Raw genomic sequence first — 17,212 nt, forward strand, 5'->3', positions numbered from 1 at the left:
TGATGCATACGTACATTACTTGAACCGAACCTGACTTGTGTGGTAACCCTGTTAGGACGTGGTTGACCATTTACTTGCTACCTGTACTCTTTGTGTATCTGCCGAGCAAACCAAGGTGAGTTCACACAGCCAAGGCATGGGGTTCCCAGGGTGGGAATGGGATTGGATGAAATATACGTACATACTTAGTTAACGGAACTTAATGATATGAGTCCTCAGGGTGAGGATGGTGAATGATAAGATACGGCTAGACTAGTATACCTACTTGAACAGATCTTCGCACACACGCCAAGGGTTGGCTGCGATAATTATGACTGATCTTCGCACACATGCCTCGGGAAGGCTGCGAACTAAACATATTAGAACTTCGCACACATGCCAGGGTGGCCAGCGATACAAATATACATAGTCTAGGATATTTGGGAGTATTAACCCAAATCTTCGCATACATGCCGAAAGGGCCCGCGATACGAACCAATACTATACATGAACAATGAACGAACTAATACGATGCATGATTAGATGAACGAACGCAATGCTTGCTATACCATTTCTATTACTGAACTTACTTTCTGTGAACTCGCTCAACTAGTTGTTGACTCTCTGCTGCATGCCTTGCAGGACCCTAGGTACTCATGGAGCTTGCACAAGGAGGAGCAGGTCGTTGTGGGCAAAGGATCGTGAATGCTATTTCAACACTTATGATGATTCATACATTAATATTATTGTTTGGGTTACTTAAATGCTTCCGCTATACTTAACTATATTAGACGTTCAATATGATTGGTGGTTAAGATCCTGGTCAGTCACGCTCCCAAGCGGTGATACTCCGCAGGTGGATTTTGGGGGTGTGACAGATTGGTATCAGAGCCATTGGTTATAGAGAACTAGGTTTTAATATGGGAAAAACGTTTTTATTAAAACCAGACTATAACCAGAACAGTGCTCTCAACGATCCACAACGACGCTTCGCTCCACGTGCAAGACTCGACATCCTAGGTAATAAGGTTTATGTTTATGGCCTGTTTGCTAGAACTGCTTAGAACTTTGCTCGCATTACGACTAGATACACATGATACTATTACATGAGAAACCCTACATGCTTACACTTTTCTGTCATCGCCCTACTCGCAAACCACTCTCATTTACGTTACTTTTACTATGAAGATCATGTCTGGAAGGATTAACATGACTCAAGCCCAGCTAGAGGCTCTAGTTCAAGCTCAAGTTGCTGCGGCACTTGCAGCTGCTCAAGCAGGTAGTATACCCTGTAGTCATAACTTACGCTAGGATCTTTAGATCCTACATTCCTAAGCTAGCCCTTGTATTTAAACTTTGCCCTATTCGTACACAATAGGTCAACACGCGCAGCAGCCTGTCTGCACATTCAAGAACTTTATGGACTGCCGTCCCGGCACGTTCAGCGGCACAGAAGGAGCGGTTGGACTCCTCCACTGGTTTGAGAAGCTAGAGTCAGTCTTCGAAATGTGTGAATGCCCTGAGGCTCGCAGGGTGAAATACGCCACTGGCACGCTAGAAGGAATAGCGCTAACTTGGTGGAACGCCCAAGTTCAAATCTTAGGGTTGGCAGCTGCTAACGCCACACCCTGGAATGACTTCAAGGAACTCATTAAGAGGGAATATTGCACGCGAGAAGATATTCACAAGCTGGAAGACGAGTTGTATAATCTGAAGATGGTTGGATCTGAGATCGAAGCGTATACGAAACGGTCGAATGAGCTGGCCGTTCTGTGTCCAACTATGGTAGACCCTCCATACAAGCGCATCGAGATGTATCTCAAGGGATTGGCGCCAGAGATCCAGAGCCATGTTACCTCGGCTAATCTCGACAACATCCAGAATATTCAGCGCCTCGCTCATCGCATCACCGACCAGGCAGTGGATCAGAATAAACTGCCTAAGCGTGTCAACGCTACTGCTACAGTCACTCCAACTGCTACTTCTGCTACACTCAACGACAACAAACGGAAATAGGATGGGGATTCCAGCAGGGGATCAGTTCCCGTTCAGTCTCAAGCACAGCAGCGCAGAACGAATGACTACCAGAATCCGAGTCAGCAATCATCTGGCAGTCAGGAGCAGGGTGGATACAGGGGAGTACACCCACTATGTAACAAGTGTAACAGGCACCACAGTGGAAGGTGTCGCAAGGAACGTTGCCAGAGATGTTTCAAGATAGGGCACGAAGCCAAAGATTGCAGGAGCTCACGACCTGCAAATCAGAACCAGCAACTTCCACCACCAGCTCCTCAGAACCCACAGCAGCAGCAGCCACAGCGTGGAAATCGGGGATGTTTCCAGTGTGGGGCAGAAGGTCATTACAAGCGCGATTGCCCGCAGTTGAACCAGAATCAGAACCACAACAATAACCAGGGCAACGGGAACAACAACAACAACAATGGCAACGAGGCAAGAGGTCGAGCTTTCGTGTTGGGACGAGGAGACGCAATGAACGATGTGACAACTCGAATTTCCAAGATTCGATTTCGTATTTATTGCACGATCATGTATTGACTAGTCGTTTATTTGCACATTTGGTTGCCATGAAATTATATACGTTTTGATTGTTTAATTGTGCATGGTTGTTTGTTATTTGTGAAACTTGTCAAATGTATAAACTTGGTGGTGGAACTATGAAATAGTTATGAGATGGTGTGCATGTGTAAAATATAATACTTAGGGAGGTAGAGTGTAATTAGTGAAATCCTAGATACTTAACCCTAACCTCATTTCACTAATCATTGGCACACAAATCCAAAGCACGTACTTGTAATCCTCTAGCAAGCATCATCACCAAATCATTTGGCACAAGAAAATCATCACTCTTGATTACTCTTTCTCTAGGATCATCACAAGGTAATTGTTTAATCATTGTTGTGATTAATTGTTGATTGCTTGATTGTTTTCAATTCTTGATTCTTGTGAATTCTTGTAAACCCTAGTCTCTATATCATACTCCTGTGTTTTTGATTGAGGTTGATTATTATATTGTGAAGATGATTAATCATATAATCAGTTACCTGATGATTTTGATGCGTAATGTGTAGACATAAAGATTGTTGTTTTGATTGGATTAATGCAGACATATGAATTAGGGTTAGATCGTATGAACTGAAGTACGTAACTGATGGATGTGAAAAGTGTAACTGATTCAATTCTGTCAAACTTGAACATTCGTATGTTGATTAGTCTGAGTTTATTATTTGCCTGAGTTTGATTATTCGTCTGAGTTTATTAAAAACCTATATGGTCCGAGTATGATAATGCTAATTGTCTGAGTTTAATGGATTAGCAATGGTCCGAGGTTAATGATGTTAGCATGACCGAGTTTAATCACAGAAACATAAGGTCCGAGTTTATGATTAATGGGATAGGCTGTCCGAGTTTATTTAGTTGTTTGTTAGGACCGAGTTTAGGGTAACTTGTTTGGTCCGAGTTATTAAAATTACATATGGTCCGAGCCTTAACCCCCTCTCTTGTCCGACCTTGTACCCCCTTTGATTTGTTGGTCCGAGTTTATTATATAGATGATGGACCGAGTTTATTATATAGATGATGGACCGAGTTTATTATATAGATGATGGACCGAGTTTATTATATATATGATGGACCGAGTTTAATGGACCCATAGTGGACCGAGTTTAATGAGATCTAGCATGTCCGAGTATAATGGATCCAATGTGACCGAGTTTAATGTGTATTGGGTGTCCGAGTTTGTTATAATATGATGACATTGGACCGAGTTTACTAAATTGTTAATGGTCCGAGTTTAGTGTATCATCTTTGAACCGAGTTTGTTGATCTTGTAAATGGTCCGAGTTTAATGTAAGATGTATGTCCGAGGTTGTATGATGATTACATGTGCTATCCGAGTTTTGAACAGGGGAGACCCCCCCCATACTGTCTGAGTTTTGGAAAGGGCAAGGCCCTGTCTGATGTTATGTGATATTCAACTTGAAATAATGAACTGTGTGATTTATAATGACTAACCTGGTAAGCATATTAACGATAATGAAAATGTAAGTACGTTATCGGTGGTAACTAGGTTAACACCCACGTGAGGTTAAACTGTGTAATCAAAGACACAACACATGAATTACGTGAATTGTATGAATGGGTTAACTGTTACGTGATACATGATTGATACATGTTATTGGCTATCAAGCACTATGTGACATTAGATTACATGCGTATCATTGCGAACATGAACTGATTTGTTATACGTGCACACAATAGGACTTGATTAATTACTTGTGAGTGCATAACCTAGCATACCGAGCAAACCAAGGTGAGTTCACACTCCTACTAAGGCATGGGATTCCCGGGTCGTGGGAATGGGTTAAAGGTTTCAATTGACTTAGAACGTACAAATGCTTTTCCTAGACTATCACCTATCATGGTCCTCGGATGTTAGGACGGTTCCGTAGGTTAGGATAACACCTACGTGGTCATATGCCAATTACTGCCTCGGATGTCAGGCACGCACGTAAAACCTACGTGTACGAATTACTTACTTCTATCCTCGGTACAAAGGATACGTACGTGAAACCCACGTACACCCCCGCGTCTCCTATCCTCGGTTGTGAAGGATACGTACGTAAAACCTACGTACACCCCATACGCGCTACTGTTCTCGGAAGAAGAACAGGGATGATACGAGTAGTTGATACGAATAGTCTAGTGGTCACATAACATGGGAAGCCCCCACCTGTATAACTTACTATTGGCCCAGTAGAGCCACCCGTTACTTACTGTTACGCACTTACTTACTGTGAACTCGCTCAACTAGTTTGTTGATCATTCTGTTACATGCCTTGCAGATCGTAAGGTACTTGGAGCTTGCACTGGAGAAGTGGGTCGTTGTGGACAAGGATCGTGGTTTCTACGTTGAACTATTATGACATTTAAAACTATTAACTATTGTTGGATTATTTACTATGCTTCCGCTACACTTTGAAACTATGGTTATGTTTTGAACACCTATCGTATTGGATGGATGGTTTACATTTATTTTACTTAATATTAATTACATGTTCAATATGATTGGTGGCTTGATCCTGGTCAGTCACGCTCCCAAGCGGTGATACTCCGCAGGTGGATTTTGGGGGTGTGACAGATTGGTATCAGAGCCATTGGTTATAGAGAACTTGGTTTTAATATGGAAAAATGTTTTTATTAAAACCAGACTATAACCAGAACAGTGCTCTCAACGATCCACAACGACGCTTCACTCCACGTGCAAGACTCGACATCCTAGGTAATAAGGTTTATGTTTGTTACCTGCTTGCTAGAACTGCATAGAACTTTGCTCGTAGTATGCTTACATTACTTTGCTCACTACTTGTTATTGCTTGAGAACACTTACGTGCTTACACTCTTCAGTCATCGCACTATTCGCGAACTTTTCTCACTTATGTCGCCTTTGATGTCAAGATCAATGGCCGGACGAATTAACATAACTCAAGCCCAGCTAGAGGCTCTCGTTCAAGCTCAAGTTGCTGCGGCACTTGCAGCTGCTCAAGCAGGTCAACACGCGCAGCAGCCCGTCTGCACTTTCAAGAACTTCATGGACTGTCGTCCAAGCTCATTCAGTGGCACCGAGGGAGCAGTGGGACTCCTCCATTGGTTCGAGAGGCTCGAAACTGACTTCGAGGTGCATGATTGCCCTGAGTTTCGCAGGGTAAAGTTTGCTTCTAGAACACTCGAAGGTGCTGCATTAACCTGGTGGGAAGCACAGATTAAGATGTTAGGGCTGGCAGCTGCTAATGCCACCCCCTGGAACGAGTTCAAGGACCTGATTAAGGAAGAGTTTTGTAGTCGTGAAGATATCCACAAACTAGAGGTAGAGTTCCTCAACCTACAGATGGTGGGGTCTGAAATTGAAGTTTATACGAGGAGATCGAATGAATTAGCCACATTTTGTCCTACTATGGTAGACCCTCCCACCAAACGTATCGAGCTGTATCTCAAGGGTCTGGTGCCAGAGATTCAGAGTCATGTGACTGCAGCTAATCTTGACACCATTCAGCAAGTCACTCGTCTTGCTCATCGTCTCACAGATCAGGCAGTGGATCAGAACAAGCTGCCAAAACGCAACAGTACTACCACAACTGCTGTCACTACTTCTGCTACTCCCAGAGACAACAAAAGAAAATGGGATGGGGATTCCAGCAAGGGATCAGCTTCAGTTCGGTCACAGGTTCAGCAGCAAAAGACTGACCGTTATCAGAGTCCCAGTCAGCACTCTTCAGGCAACCAGGGGCAGGGTGGATATCGGGGAATTCACCCACTATGTAACAGGTGCAACAGACACCACAGTGGATGGTGTCGCAAGGAACAATGTCAGAGATGTCTCAAGATTGGTCATGAAGCAAAGGATTGTCGAAACTCACGTCCTGTAACCCAAGAACAACAACGACTGCCTCAACCTTCACAGAACCAGCAACTGCAACTACCAGCTCCACAGAACACACAGCAGCAGCCACAGCGTGGGAACGGGGGATGTTTCCAGTGTGGGGCTGAAGGTCATTTTAAACGCGATTGCCCTCAATTAAACCAGAATCAGACTCAAAACCACGACCATGGAAACAGGGACGACAACGGGGAAAGTGTTGGGGGAAGCAATGGAAACCATGACGCCGGGGCAGCGTGTACATGATTGGTCAGGGAGACGCAATGAACGATATTTGAACTTATAACTTATCTTGGGTTTTCATTATTATGTTTACGCTACTCAAACAAAGTTTGGCTCGAACATTAATCGTATTGAGTTTTATGAATTATTTTACCTACTATATTTTATGTTTGATATAATGGATGGTTTGATATTATTGAACGCACCTGCCATAATTGTGGGCCTTACGAACAGGGTGTGCAAACCCTATCTTGACAAGTTCGTCATCGTCTTCATCGATGACACTTTGATCTACTCCAAGAGTCGGGAGGAGCACGAGCAGCACTTACGTCTTATCTTGGAACTTCTTCGAAACGAGCAACTGTACGCAAAGTTTCCAACATGCGACTTCTGGCTTCGTGAAGTCCACTTCTTAGGCCACGTAGTGAACGAGGACGGGATCCATGTTGATCCATCCAAGGTAGATTCGATCAGGAACTGGCCTGCACCGCGCACACCGACAGAAATACGCCAATTATTGGGTTTGGCGGGGTACTACAGACGATTTATTAAAGACTTTTCGAAGATCGCGCAGCCACTTACACTACTGACACAGAAGGGTGCCACCTACCGTTGGAGAGATCCCCAGGAAACCGCTTTCCAGTACCTAAAAGATAGGCTTTACAGTGCACCTATTCTCTCATTGCCAGAGGGCACGGACGATTTTGTAGTCTATTGTGACGCATCGATACAAGGGCTTGGTTGCGTATTGATGCAGCGGGATAAAGTGATAGCCTACGCTTCTCGGCAACTCAAGGTTCACGAACGAAACTACACGACGCACGATCTAGAGCTGGGAGCTGTTGTTTTCGCGCTTAAGATATGGCGACACTACCTGTACGGTACCAGGTGCACGATTTACACCGATCACAGGGGTCTCGAGCATATCCTTAAGCAGAAGGATTTGAACATGCGTCAACGACGATGGGTCGAGTTACTTAACGACTACGAATGCGCCATCAAGTACCATCCAGGCAAAGCCAATGTTGTGGCTGATGCCCTCAGTCGAAAGGACACTTTACCTCGGCGCGTGCGAGCGCTACAACTTACGATTCAGTCTAGCCTTCCTGCACAGATACGAGCTGCTCAGACAGAAGCACTGAAGCCCGAAAACGTCAAGGCTGAAGCCTTACGCGGACCACGGCAACGATTAGAACAAAGGGAAGACGACGCCTACTATGTGACAGGACGTATTTGGGTCCCACTATATGGCGGCTTACGGGAACTTGTGATGGATGAAGCTCATAAGTCTCGCTACTCGGTACATCCAGGTTCGGATAAAATGTACCACGACATCAGCACTACTTATTGGTGGCCTAGTATGAAGGCCCACATCGCTACGTACGTTGGAAAATGCTTAACCTGTGCGAGAGTCAAGGTTGAATATCAGAAACCAGCTGGTCTACTTCAGCAGCCTAAGATACCGCAATGGAAATGGGAAGAAATTTCCATGGATTTCGTTACAGGCCTACCGAGATCTCAGCGTGGGAATGATACAATATGGGTCGTAGTTGATCGACTCACCAAGTCTGCACACTTCCTGCCGATTAAGGAAACGGACAAGTTCTCCACTCTCGCAGACGTCTATCTTAAAGAAGTTGTTTCGAGGCACGGAGTGCCCACCTCTATTATTTCGGATCGCGATGCACGATTCACGTCAGAGCTATGGCAAGCAATGCATAAATCTTTCGGCTCACGTTTAGACATGAGCACAGCATATCATCCTCAGACGGATGGGCAGTCTGAGCGAACGATTCAAACACTTGAAGACATGCTTAGGGCATGCGTTATCGATTTCGGCAACGGCTGGGAAAAACACCTCCCATTGGTGGAGTTTTCGTACAATAACAGTTACCATACCAGCATTCAAGCCGCTCCATTCGAGGCATTGTACGGACGTAAATGCCGGTCACCTCTCTGTTGGGCAGAGGTGGGGGATAGTCAAATTACGGGTCCAGAGGTTGTAGTGGACGCCACAGAAAAGATAGCACAGATACGACAACGCATGGCGGCAGCACGCGACCGTCAGAAAGCCTACGCGGACAAGCGTAGAAAGCCTTTGGAATTTCAGGTCGGGGACCGGGTATTATTGAAAGTCTCACCCTGGAAGGGTGTGGTACGTTTTGGCAAAAGGGGCAAACTGAATCCGCGGTACGTCGGACCATTCGAAATCTTAGAAAAGATTGGCAAAGTAGCCTACAAGTTGAACTTACCAGCTGAACTCGGAGCAGTTCACAATGTCTTTCATGTGTCGAACTTAAAGAAGTGCTTATCAGATGAAACCCTCATCATTCCTTTTAAGGAACTCACTATCGACGAGCGGTTGCAGTTCGTCGAGGAACCAGTTGAAATCACGGACCGGGATGTTAAGGTCCTCAAGCACAAGAGAATCCCTCTTGTTCGAGTTCGTTGGAACTCCCAGCGTGGCCCAGAGTATACCTGGGAACGCGAAGACCAGATGAAAGAAAAGTACCCCCAGTTATTCGAAACCAATGCATCCACTTCTGAGGCTGAAGCTACTACTACTGAATTTCGGGACGAAATTCCAAATCAACGGGGGGATGATGTGACACCCCAGGAAAACCAGTGAACGATGTAACTTACCTAGCTTCCTCAGTGAGTGCGTACCAAATTTCGGGACGAAATTTCTTTCAAGTTGGGGATAATGTGACAACTCGAATTTCCAAGATTCGATTTCGTATTTATTGCACGATCATGTATTGACTAGTCGTTTATTTGCACATTTGGTTGCCATGAAATTATATACGTTTTGATTGTTTAATTGTGCATGGTTGTTTGTTATTTGTGAAACTTGTCAAATGTGTAAACTTGGTGGTGGAACTATGAAATAGTTATGAGATGGTGTGCATGTGTAAAATATAATACTTAGGGAGGTAGAGTGTAATTAGTGAAATCCTAGATACTTAACCCTAACCTCATTTCACTAATCATTGGCACACAAATCCAAAGCACGTACTTGTAATCCTCTAGCAAGCATCATCACCAAATCATTTGGCACAAGAAAATCATCACTCTTGATTACTCTTTCTCTAGGATCATCACAAGGTAATTGTTTAATCATTGTTGTGATTAATTGTTGATTGCTTGATTGTTTTCAATTCTTGATTCTTGTGAATTCTTGTAAACCCTAGTCTCTATATCATACTCCTGTGTTTTTGATTGAGGTTGATTATTATATTGTGAAGATGATTAATCATATAATCAGTTACCTGATGATTTTGATGCGTAATGTGTAGACATAAAGATTGTTGTTTTGATTGGATTAATGCAGACATATGAATTAGGGTTAGATCGTATGAACTGAAGTACGTAACTGATGGATGTGAAAAGTGTAACTGATTCAATTCTGTCAAACTTGAACATTCGTATGTTGATTAGTCTGAGTTTATTATTTGCCTGAGTTTGATTATTCGTCTGAGTTTATTAAAAACCTATATGGTCCGAGTATGATAATGCTAATTGTCTGAGTTTAATGGATTAGCAATGGTCCGAGGTTAATGATGTTAGCATGACCGAGTTTAATCACAGAAACATAAGGTCCGAGTTTATGATTAATGGGATAGGCTGTCCGAGTTTATTTAGTTGTTTGTTAGGACCGAGTTTAGGGTAACTTGTTTGGTCCGAGTTATTAAAATTACATATGGTCCGAGCCTTAACCCCCTCTCTTGTCCGACCTTGTACCCCCTTTGATTTGTTGGTCCGAGTTTATTATATAGATGATGGACCGAGTTTATTATATAGATGATGGACCGAGTTTATTATATAGATGATGGACCGAGTTTATTATATATATGATGGACCGAGTTTAATGGACCCATAGTGGACCGAGTTTAATGAGATCTAGCATGTCCGAGTATAATGGATCCAATGTGACCGAGTTTAATGTGTATTGGGTGTCCGAGTTTGTTATAATATGATGACATTGGACCGAGTTTACTAAATTGTTAATGGTCCGAGTTTAGTGTATCATCTTTGAACCGAGTTTGTTGATCTTGTAAATGGTCCGAGTTTAATGTAAGATGTATGTCCGAGGTTGTATGATGATTACATGTGCTATCCGAGTTTTGAACAGGGGAGACCCCCCCCCCCATACTGTCTGAGTTTTGGAAAGGGCAAGGCCCTGTCTGATGTTATGTGATATTCAACTTGAAATAATGAACTGTGTGATTTATAATGACTAACCTGGTAAGCATATTAACGATAATGAAAACGTAAGTACGTTATCGGTGGTAACTAGGTTAACACCCACGTGAGGTTAAACTGTGTAATCAAAGACACAACACATGAATTACGTGAATTGTATGAATGGGTTAACTGTTACGTGATACATGATTGATACATGTTATTGGCTATCAAGCACTATGTGACATTAGATTACATGCGTATCATTGCGAACATGAACTGATTTGTTATACGTGCATACAATAGGACTTGATTAATTACTTGTGAGTGCATAACCTAGCATACCGAGCAAACCAAGGTGAGTTCACACTCCTACTAAGGCATGGGATTCCCGGGTCGTGGGAATGGGTTAAAGGTTTCAATTGACTTAGAACGTACAAATGCTTTTCCTAGACTATCACCTATCATGGTCCTCGGATGTCAGGACGGTTCCGTAGGTTAGGATAACACCTACGTGGTCATATGCCAATTACTGCCTCGGATGTCAGGCACGCACGTAAAACCTACGTGTACGCATTACTTACTTCTATCCTCGGTACAAAGGATACGTACGTGAAACCCACGTACACCCCCGCGTCTCCTATCCTCGGTTGTGAAGGATACGTATGTAAAACCTATGTACACCCCATACGCGCTACTGTTCTCGGAAGAAGAACAGGGATGATACGAGTAGTTGATACGAATAGTCTAGTGGTCACATAACATGGGAAGCCCCCACCTGTATAACTTACTATTGGCCCAGTAGAGCCACCCGTTACTTACTGTTACGCACTTACTTACTGTGAACTCGCTCAACTAGTTTGTTGATCATTCTGTTACATGCCTTGCAGATCGTAAGGTACTTGGAGCTTGCACTGGAGAAGTGGGTCGTTGTGGACAAGGATCGTGGTTTCTACGTTGAACTATTATGACATTTAAAACTATTAACTATTGTTGGATTATTTACTATGCTTCCGCTACACTTTGAAACTATGGTTATGTTTTGAACACCTATCGTATTGGATGGATGGTTTACATTTATTTTACTTAATATTAATTACATGTTCAATATGATTGGTGGCTTGATCCTGGTCAGTCACGCTCCCAAGCGGTGATACTCCGCAGGTGGATTTTGGGGGTGTGACAAACGATATTTGAACTTATAACTCGTTTTGGGATTTTCATTATTATGTCTCTGTTACTCAAACAAAGTTTGGTTTGAACATAAATCGTATTGGGTTTTATGGATTATTTTAACTACTATACTTTATGTTTGATATGACGGATGGTTTGATATATTTGAACGCACCTACCGTATTTAAGGACCTTATGAACAGGGTGTGCAAACCCTACCTAGACAAGTTCGTCATAGTATTCGAGAAGTCCACTTCTTAGGCCACGTAGTGAAAAAGGATGGGATCCGTGTCGATCCATCCAAGGTAGACTCGACCAGAAACTGGCCTGCACCACGTACTACAGACGGTTTACCAAGGATTTCTCGAAGATTGCTCAGCCACTTACGCTACTGACACAGAAGGGTGTCACCTACCGTTGGGGAGATCCCCAGGAGACTGCTTTTCAGCACCTAAGGATAGCCATGATCACACTACAGCACCTAAAGGATAGACTTCGCAGTGCACCTATCCTCTCTCTGCCAGAGGGCACAGATGACTTCGTGGTTTATTGCGATGCATCCATTCGGGGACTTGGATGCGTGTTAATGCAGCGCGACAAGGTTATTGCTTACGCCTCTCGTTAACTCAAGGTTCATGAACGCAACTACACGACGTACGATTTAGAGCTGGGAGCTGTTGTTTTCGCGCTTAAGATATGGCGACACTACCTGTACGGTACCAGGTGCACGATTTACACCGATCACAGGAGTCTCGAGCATATCCTTAAGCAGAAGGATTGAACATGCATCAACGATGATGGGTTGAACTACTTAGCGACTATGAATGCGCCATCAAGTACCATCCAGGCAAGGCCAATGTTGTGGCGGACGCCCTCAGTCGGAAGGACGCTCTACCACGGCGCGTGCGAGCGCTATAGCTACGATTCAGTCTAGCCTTCCTGCACAAATACGAGATGCTCAGATAGAAGCATTGAAACCAGAAAACGTCAAGGCTGAAGCCTTACGCGACTCACGACAACAAATGGAACAGAAGGCAGACGGCGCCTACTATGTAATGGGGCGTATTTGGGTCCCACTTTATGGCGGTCTACGCGAACTTGTGATGGACGAAGCACACAAGTCTCGCTACTCGGTACATCCAGGGTCGGATAAAATGTACCACGACATCAGCACTACTTATTGGTGGCCTAGCATGAAGGCCCACATCGCTACATACGTCGGCAAGTGCTTGACCTGTGCAAGAGTCAAGGTTGAATATCAGAAATCAGCTGGCCTACTTCAGCAGCCTAAGATACCGCAATGGAAAGGGGAAGAAATTTCCATGGATTTCGTTACAGGCTTACCTAGATCCCAGCGTGGGAATGATACCATATGGGTGATCGTGGATCGACTCACCAAGTCTGCACACTTCCTAGCTATCAAGGAAACGGATAAGTTCTCCACTCTCGCAGACATTTACCTTAAAGAAGTTGTTTTGAGGCACGGGGTGCCCACCTTCATCATTTCGGATCGCGATGCACGATTCACTTCAGAGCTATGGCAAGCGATGCACAAATCTTTCGTCTCAAGACTAGACATGAGCACAGCTTATCACCCTCAGACGGATGGGCAGTCTGAGCGTACGATCCAAACTCTAGAAGACATGCTTAGGGCATGCGATATCGATTTCGGCAACGGCTGGGAAAAGCACCTCCCTTTGGTGGAGTTTTCATATAATAACAGTTATCACACCAGCATTCAAGCCGCTCCATTCGAGGCATTGTACGGGCGTAAATGCCGGTCACCTCTCTGTTGGGCAGAGGTGGGGGATAGTCAGATTACGGGTCCAGAGATTGTAGTGGACGCCACAGAAAAGATTGCACAAATAAGACAACGCATGGCGGCAGCACGCGACCGTCAGAAAGCCTACGCGGGCAAGCGTAGAAAGCCATTGGAATTTCAGGTCGGGGACCGGGTTTTACTTAAAAGTTTCACCCTGGAAGGGTGTAGTTCGTTTTGGCAAACGGGGCAAGCTGAATCCGCGGTATGTCGGACCATTCGAGATCATAGAACGCATAGGCAGGGTAGCCTATAGATTGAACGTACCAGCTGAACTCGGGGCAGTTCACAATGTCTTTCATGTATCGAACTTAAAGAAGTGTCTATCAGATGAAAACCTCATCATTCCTTTTAAGGAACTCACTATCGACGAGCGGTTGCAGTTCGTCGAGGAACCAGTTGAAATCACGGACCGGGATGTGAAGGTCCTCAAAAGCAAGAGAATCCCTCTTGTTCGAGTTCGTTGGAACTCCAAACGTGGCCCAGAGTACACCTGGGAACGCGAAGACAGGATGACAGAAAAGTACCCCCAGTTATTCAGGAACAATGCAACCACTACTGAGGCTGAAGCTACTACTTCGGAATTTCGGGATGAAATTCCAGATCAACGGGGGAAGGATGTGACACCCCAGGAAAAACCAGTGAACGATTGAACTTACCTAGCTTCCTCAGTGAGTGCATACCAAATTTCGGGACGAAATTTCCAATTAGTTGGGGATAATGTGACAACCCGTACTCTAGACTTATCTTGTGTAACGTTATATGCTCACGTGAACTATGTTACTTGAACGAATACATGATATGTTATGTGTTACATGGTTATGTGATTGTGTGATATGTTGCTTTAACTGAATAGTATTCAATTACACAAAAACCCACTCGGTCCATTTAGTGGACTCGAGACCACGAGATCACCCAAGTGGGGTTTCGTCCCACTTCCCTATTACGTATATATGCACACACACACCTTAGGGTTCTAGTTTTACAACATTGCAATCAAGAGCACACACATACTCTCTCTCTCGATCGGAACCCTAGGCAGCCGACCCTCTCAAGTCTCGAAGTTCCTTGTAATCGGATCATCCCTCGTGCACACTCTAGAATCGGTTAGTGTTTATGGTTGGTTGTTTATACATGATGTTATATGATTTCATGTTTGATGATGTTTCTTGCATGATAATCTAGGGCTATTGTATGTGATTGATGATGTTCATGTAATCGGCTCATGTATAGATCTGATAGTGTTGGTATAGCTCGAACGGATTGATAATCATATTAACAGATTTACTTACACATAGGCTAGGGTGCATGCTAGTTAAAAATCGGCTGGTTTGATAATCCGATTGCATGATTGTTTGATTTAGTTGCTACTGTTCTTGATGATAATATGAATGTTCTTGAATACTATTCATATGTTCGATTAGGGTTCATAGAGTTTATGTAAATATGTTGCTAAAGACTCTATTTGATCGATAATTGCCATATTTTGAAACTGTTAATTATCATGCTTGATCTGTTTCCGAAACTGATGAACCTGTTTGCTGAAATCACGGATTAGTTGTTATTGTTATTTAAGGAATTCAGGAAAGCTGTTACACGCATGGTTGCGACTCAGATTGCGAGTCGGGAACCCACAGTCTCGACTCGAGACCACAACAGCACAAGCCGAGACCATGGTTGCGAGTCCCGTTGCGACTCGTAACCGGACCATGATGAACCGAGACCAGCCATTGCGACTCGCAACCTACTGTTGCGACTCGCAATCTCCTGATGCGACTCGTAATCCCCGGTTGCGACTCGAGATCGCCGGTTGCGACTCGAGACTAGCTGCTCGTACCCTGTTTTGGGCCTACCTTGTCACGGGCCCAATTCGATTGACTGTTAATTGGACTGCTTATCTATTTGGGCCGATATGTTATTTGGGCTGATATGTTAATTGGGCTGATATGTTATTTGGGCGGATTACCTTTCGGGCTTAGACATTGGATCGCACATGAATGTTAATGCTATGCTCTTACTTGTTCACATGCATACGTGATAGTAATGTGTTTGTTTTGATGCATACGTACATTACTTGAACCGAACCTGACTTGTGTGGTAACCCTGTTAGGACGTGGTTGACCATTTACTTGCTACCTGTACTCTTTGTGTATCTGCCGAGCAAACCAAGGTGAGTTCACACAGCCAAGGCATGGGGTTCCCAGGGTGGGAATGGGATTGGATGAAATATACGTACATACTTAGTTAACGGAACTTAATGATATGAGTCCTCAGGGTGAGGATGGTGAATGATAAGATACGGCTAGACTAGTATACCTACTTGAACAGATCTTCGCACACACGCCAAGGGTTGGCTGCGATAATTATGACTGATCTTCGCACACATGCCTCGGGAAGGCTGCGAACTAAACATATTAGAACTTCGCACACATGCCAGGGTGGCCAGCGATACAAATATACATAGTCTAGGATATTTGGGAGTATTAACCCAAATCTTCGCATACATGCCGAAAGGGCCCGCGATACGAACCAATACTATACATGAACAATGAACGAACTAATACGATGCATGATTAGATGAACGAACGCAATGCTTGCTATACCATTTCTATTACTGAACTTACTTTCTGTGAACTCGCTCAACTAGTTGTTGACTCTCTGCTGCATGCCTTGCAGGACCCTAGGTACTCATGGAGCTTGCACAAGGAGGAGCAGGTCGTTGTGGGCAAAGGATCGTGAATGCCATTTCAACACTTATGATGATTCATACATTAATATTATTGTTTGGGTTACTTAAATGCTTCCGCTATACTTAACTATATTAGACGTTCAATATGATTGGTGGTTAAGATCCTGGTCAGTCACGCTCCCAAGCGGTGATACTCCGCATGTGGATTTTGGGGGTGTGACATCTGAAATCGCAATTTTTAAACTAATGTACTGAAATAGTGATTTTTGACAAACCATATGGACGAAAACAGTAATTAACTCTAAATAATATATATTTGAATTACTGATATTTGAACGTTTTGTTTAGTTTGGTATCAAATAAATTTTACGAAACTTAAAATAAAATTAACTAATATTATCTATCATTTATACATTTACGGAGTTTTAAAAAAAGGGTTAAATTTATTAAGACTTTGTTAACAAATTTTGCAACAACAGAATAATCTATTTTTATCACGAAAACCAAACTTTGTATTAATATATTAAATATTTTTATTTTCACTATACAAAATTAGATTTACTCGACCCATGTAACACATGAGGTTTTTTAAGATATAACTTTTTATTATTTGATATATAAAATAAGATTTATTCAATTCGTACAATACACGGGGCTTTTTAAGGATATATATATTTTTTTATTATTTAGTACA

This window comes from Helianthus annuus, chromosome 15, assembly GCF_002127325.2.
Source record: "Helianthus annuus cultivar XRQ/B chromosome 15, HanXRQr2.0-SUNRISE, whole genome shotgun sequence".
Lineage (NCBI taxonomy): Eukaryota > Viridiplantae > Streptophyta > Magnoliopsida > Asterales > Asteraceae > Helianthus > Helianthus annuus.